Below are 6,740 nucleotides of genomic sequence, written 5' to 3' on the forward strand. Positions count from 1 at the left end.
TGCAGTAGTGGCTAAATTACGCCAGAAACAAGCATGCAGCTAATCTTGTCAGTTCTGACAATATTGTCAGAAACACAAGAATTGCATATGCTTGTTCAGGGTCTATGGTTAAAAGTATTAGAGGCAGAGCATCAGCAGGACAGCCAAGAAACTGGTATTGCTTAAGGCTTCTTGCACACAGGGACGTTACAGGCGCACGTTAGTGCAGCCTGTAACACTCCCCCAACACACAGCAATGTAACACAAGTGGGCTGTTCACACTGCCCATGTTGCGTTACATTGTAACGCAGCAAAGTGCTGCATGCTGTGTGTTCTACGCGGCTAAGCCGCGTTAGACTGTTTGCACATGCTCAGTCATGTTGGGGAGGAGCGGAGAGCGGCCAGGCACATGGCTAATTAATATTCACTGCACTCAGTGACGTGCAGTGTTTACTTCCTGGAGCGGCCGCGCGGGACCACATGATGCCGCATGCGTCCAAGAGTACGCATCACGGACGCCAGAGTGAGCTGCACAACGCGGCTCACTCCGACGTCCACACTAGAGAGCACCAGGCCTTGCGTTAGGGGCACGTTATGTGCCCTATAACGTTCCCTAAACGCAACGTCCTGGTGTGTAACTAGCCTAAAAGGAAATAAATATGGCAGCCTCCATATATCTCTACCCTCGGGTTCACTTTAACCAGCCAAGAAACAGTGAGAGACAGCTTGACAGAAGGTTTTACTGCAGGAAAGTTCAAAGGGTCGTTATTTCTGCTCTGTTTGATAGCTTAAGACAGAGTGTACTTTCTAAACTGCAAATATGAGAGAATGATGCAATGTTATAAAAAAGCCATATAACTGAAAATAAAAATATGAGACTCTTTTCATTGCTACTAATAGTTACATAGTTATTTTGGTTGAAAAAAGACATACGTCCATCGAGTTCAACCAGTACAAAGTACAACTCCAGCCCGTCCCCCACATACCCCTGTTGATCCAGAGGAAGGCGAAAAAAAACTCACAAGGCATGGTCCAATTAGCCCCAAAAGGGAAAAATTCCTTCCTGACTCCAGATGGCAATCAGATAAAATGCCTGGATCAACATCATTAGGCATAACCTAGTAATTGTAGCCATGGATGTCTTTCAACGCAAGGAAAGCATCTAAGCCCCCTTTAAATGCAGGTATAGAGTTTGCCATAACGACTTCCTGTGGCAATGCATTCCACATCTTAATCACTCTTACTGTAAAGAACCCTTTCCTAAATAAATGGCTAAAACGGTTTTCCTCCATGTGCAGATCATGTCCTCCAGTCCTTTATCCGCACTACACCTACAATCCATTAAATCATAGGTTTATTTCCGCTTCAGGCTTGCTTTAAGGCCTACATCCTGAAACATCCATGAATCTTCATCTCCTCAGGGACCTTCAGCTGCCTGCTCACTCCTAGCCAATATAGAACCCCAAAACACACAGTTTGGCCATGTGAGAAACGGGAGTGATTGTTCTATGAGGGATACATAATGATCATCTGTAATTGTGTACCACCAAGGAAGTAGTATCAGGCAGGCCCTTTGTGACTCCAATTCCCACATCACTGATCACATCAGAGACACGTATGCCCCAGTGCAGTCAGATCTGAGCACATGATCTGCACATGCTTTGTGGATCTAAGTCAGAAAGTAAAGTGAGGGACCACTGTTATGTAGCCAGGCAGGTACAGATTGTCAAATGCCATTTTACTATTACTTCAGTCTTCCTGTTCACCACACAAGCCAGGCCTAGTTTTTTATTGACCGTGATTTACACTGAAGTCCAGGTCCTCCCCAAGTTTGTCCAATTCCTTTTTCTGTTTGCCATCCATCTCTTTCTCAATGCCTGGATTGGCCTTGCTCTCTCATGCTGATCACTCAGGGCTGGCGGATTAACTTGCAGAGCAGACCATCATAAAGATCAACAGAAGAGCTTCTGGCCAGTGAGTCTGCTGCAGAGTGAAGAGCTGCCACCTTATGATAATACAGCATGCATAGTGTATACGGAGGCACTACCTAATACTGGGGGCATCAGATTTGAGAGCAGCAGGTGCCACCATAGTCCGTAATAGGAATTACGGCTATACCAGCGCATGGTGAGTAACTTCGGCGTCGGCAGAAGATTGAGCTTAAGCGGAACTGACACTTTTTTTTTTTTTTAAGATTTTAACTTACCTGGGGCTTCTGCCAGCCCCCTGCAGCCTCCCTGTCCCGCACCGCGCGCATCTGAGATCCCATTCCACTCGCCGGCAGCATCCTGCGCAGGCGCAGTACGAGTATACCTCTTACTGCGCCTACGCAGGACGCTCTCTGCGAGGAGAATGGGAACGAGGACGCGTGCGGCCAGGATCGACTTCTAAGACAAACAAACTGAAAGTGAGCCGCGGTGCGGGAAAGGAGAATTGTTCAGAGACACAGGATAGGTAGGCTGCAGGAGGCTGGCAGAAGCCCCAGGTAAGTGAAAATCTGTTGTTTTTTTTTTTTTTTTTAAACGTTTCTGTTTCGCTTTAAGTTACTTTTACAACACTGTAATTCGGCCGCCAGCAATAGTTGGCAGCCAAATTACATCATTCCCTGCCATCCACGTTGACTTGGGGGGGGGGGGGGGAATAGTATTTAACGCTGCTGGGACTTTTGCAGGAGCAGGGTAAGCCGTATATTGACTGTATCCTGCACCCAAGACTCCCGGTGGCGTATTCATAGATATGGGGGGAACAGGGCTGCCCAATACTGGGGGCACATCCTGCTGTCTATACTGGGGAGGAGGTTACCTAGGGGCATATCTGGCTACATATACTGGGGAGGGGGCTGCCTAATACTGGGGGCACATCTAGCTATCTGTACAGGGGAGGGGGATGCCTAATACTGGGGGCACATCTAGCTATCTGTACTGGGGAAGGGGACTACCTAATACTGAGGGAACATCTAGCTATCTGTACTAGGGAAGAGGGTGGCTAATACTGGGGGCACATCTAGCTATCTGTACTGGGGAAGGGGGTGCCTAATACTGTGAGCACATCTAGCTATCTGTACTAGGGAAGGGGGTGCCTAATACTGTGGGCACATCTAGCTATCTGTACTAGGGAAGGGGGTGCCTAATACTGTGGGCACATCTAGCTATCTGTACTAGGGAAGGGGGTGCCTAATACTGGGGGCACATCTAGCTATCTGTACTGGGAAAGGGGGGGGGGCTATTGCTGGGGGCACATCTGGCTATCTGTACTGGGGAAGGGGACTTCCTAATACTGGGGGCACATATAGCTATCTATACTGAGGAAGAGGCTGCCTAATACTGGGGGCACATCTAGCTATCTGTTATTGCAGGTAACACCGCGCACTCTGTACACAAAACAATATAGTCCTCTGACCAGGCAGTGCGCTGAGATTTTAAAATGTATGACAGTTTATCAGTGACCCCTAGCGCAGCACAGTCCTTCTGTTTCCCAATTGTTTTTTTCTTGCTAAACAGTCCTTATTCGGGTTCTGTCACCACCACCACACCCAACTAGAATACGACTCACCCTCTTACAATATGGTCTATTCGTGCCTTGGGGTTATTCCCTGGCCACCCCCGACCAATCGACCTGAGTTGCCTTTTATGGATATTGGGACTTCCAGCACAGGGTTAATGGATCTCCAGTTCTCCCACTTTTTGTTTTCCTCTTCATATAAACTTATATACAGACCTCCAAAGAGAGGCACAACATAGCATAATACTGTTTTAAAAAGTTTAATACTAAAAAATATTGCACTTACACGTTAAAAATAGTTTTTCAGCACATGAGTTTTTTGACGGGCTCTCCCCCGTTTGTGTGGGCCACCGAGGGCTGTCCTGGTTTCCGAGGCTGGTATCTGCTGCCGCGCGCACAGCCGTCCACTCCTCACCGACCGCTCAGATCCTTGCACTCTGCCGCCACTTCCGGGTACCGCCCTACCGGTTTCGTCAATTGACTCATCAGGAGCTGGCACCCGGAGTGGCTGTGAGTGCATAAGAAGTGCTAAACCCCTCCCCTCCGCATCCGCCCACCCCGTGACGACTGCGGCTTCCGCTCCTCTGTAACCATTCCGAGGGCTCCAGTCTCACGCATATTAAGCAGCCACTCTAAGGTTACGCCTACTTGTCGTTCCCTGCCGCCCCATTAAAGCCGATCAAGCGCCTCAAGCTAACACCGCCGTACCACCGCTTTGAAGCCTACACGTGCATATCAGTCTCCATGGCCGCACCATCAAAGCAACCGTGCTACACGTGCATATCAGTCTCCATTGCCGCACCATTAAAGCAACAGTACTGCATAACTCTCTCCACATTAACCTACTCCATTCCTTGCCCTCCTCACACTTACAATTAACATTGGCTCGGCCATAGAGAATATGCACCTTTTTAGATCCACATCATCCTGGTGAGAGCCCGTTTCACATCTGTACATGCAAAAACGTCAAAGCAGAGAACATATAAAATCCCACATATTCAAAAATAATATTAAAATGACAGTATTAACTTCCAATTGTCCTCATTCACCCAAGAAGCACACCAGATCGATATCAATATTTAATCCTCCCGGTCTAATGCTGGGAATACACGGTTCGTTTTTGCCTTCGTTTAAACCTTCGTTTCGATTGTGCCTTTTGTCCTTTTCGATCCCGAAATAATCGGTCATATAGTTAATATCACCACCCAGGGTTTCGTTTTTTTTTTCGATTCTGATGGTTTCGTTTTTCCAATGATCGAAGGCTGCAAAGAAACGAAACGAAAATCCCTTTTTACAGGGACGGACTAGCATAAACGAATATATAATCGATCTGAACAGCCATCAAGCCTACCAATGGCTCGATTAGATGGATAAAGAGAGATAATATCAAACATGTTCGATCACTAGTCGTTCGTTTTTGGGGTCTATTAATCGAAACTATAATGAGATTATGACTATTTTCACATACGTTTTCAACACTCGATTCGTTTACCGAACGAATCGAAGGTTTAAACGAAGGCAAAAACGAACCGTGTATTCCCAGCATAAGTGTTCCCATTTCATAAATGAGTTTAGTTTCTTCCTGTGATATCTTTCTGGTCATATCAGTTCCCCTCCACATTGGTTTGATTTTCTTTAGTGCACAGAATGACATTAGTTTGGGATCACATGCATGTGCCTGGGCAAAATGCACAGGCACACTGTGATTGTGCTTCCCTTTTTGCACATTCCTAGTGTGTTCCCAGGGCCGGCCCTAGACTTTTTGCCGCCTGAGGCAAATTTAGAAAAAAATTGCCGCTGCCGCATAGCGCCCCCCGACCGCCCCCCGGCTGCCGAGCCGGAGGGGTAGCGGGCAGGACGGGGGTATTGGGCCTAGCGGTGGGGTCCTCCCTCGCCTGGGTCCCCCGATCTGCGCTCCCCTCCGGCTTAAATAGGAAGCAGTGGATGCCCAATAGTAAGAGGCACAAGCGGGGAGGACTCACCTTTTCCGCGTTCCAGCGTGCGCTCCACTGACGTCACTTCCTGCATCGCCGCCCACTGTATTCTAAGTGGACGGCGATGCAGGAAGTGACGTCAGTGGAGCGCACGCTGGAACGCGGATAAGGTGAGTCCTCCCCGCCCGTGCCTCTCACTATTGGGCATCCACTGCTGCTTCCTATTTAAGCTGGAGGGGAGCGGAGATCGGGGGACCCAAGCGAGGGAGGGGGGGCCGACCCCCCTCCCCACCGCTAGGCCCAATACCCCCGTCCTGCCCGCTACCCCTCCGGCTCGGCAGCCGCTTCCCCCCCCCCCCAGCACCCACGGACGGGCGGGTGCCGCCCCTAGAAGTTTGCCGCCTGAGGCAAACGTTTCACCCCGCCTCATGAGCGGGCCGGCCCTGTGTGTTCCCCTATTCTTTCCTTCATCTGCCTAGTGGTTCTACCGATGTATTGGTACCCGCATGGGCACCATAGCATATTGACGAATTTGTCATTACATGTTATAAATTGCCTTATGTTATATGTTTTTCCATTCCAGAATGATGTTACTGACCTAGTTTTAATTGGGTTACTCTCCCTACATGCCTTACACTTCCTGCACGGAAAAAAAACATCCTCCTGCCATCCCTGTCTGTCCCTGGGTCTCTTTGGGGGCTCTACGCAGCTAGGGACCAATATATCTCGCAAGTTAGGGGCCCTGCGGTATATAAAATTTGGTTGGTCAGGTATTATACCCCTTAATATTCTATCAGTGCCCAATATGCCCCAATGACGTCGTGCCAGTTCATTGCCCGCATTGCGTTTCTTTTCTGGTGAAATGTTTGCCCGCATTGCGTTTTTTTTTCCAGGTGAAACGTTTGCCCGCATTGCGTTTCTTTTCTGGTGAAATGTTTGCCCGCATTGCGTTTCTTTTTCAGGTGAAATGTTTGCCCGCATTGCGTTTATTTTCTGGTGAAATGTTTGCACGCATTGCGTTTCTTTTCTGGTGAAATGTTTGCCCACATTGCGTTTATTTTCTGGTGAAATGTTTGCCCGCATTGCATTAATTTTCTGGTGAAATGTTTGCCCGCATTGCATTAATTTTCTGGTGAAATGTTTGCCCGCATTGCGTTTATTTTGTACTGACAGGTTTGCCCGCATTGTGTTTATTTTGTACTGACATGTTGCCCGCATTGCGTTTATTTTCTGGTGAAATGTTTGCCCGCATTGCGTTAATTTTCTGGTGAAATGTTTGCCCGCATTGCGTTTATTTTGTACTGACATTTTGCCCGCATTGCGTTT

The sequence above is a fragment of the Hyperolius riggenbachi genome, chromosome 10 (assembly GCF_040937935.1).
Source record: "Hyperolius riggenbachi isolate aHypRig1 chromosome 10, aHypRig1.pri, whole genome shotgun sequence".
NCBI lineage: Eukaryota > Metazoa > Chordata > Amphibia > Anura > Hyperoliidae > Hyperolius > Hyperolius riggenbachi.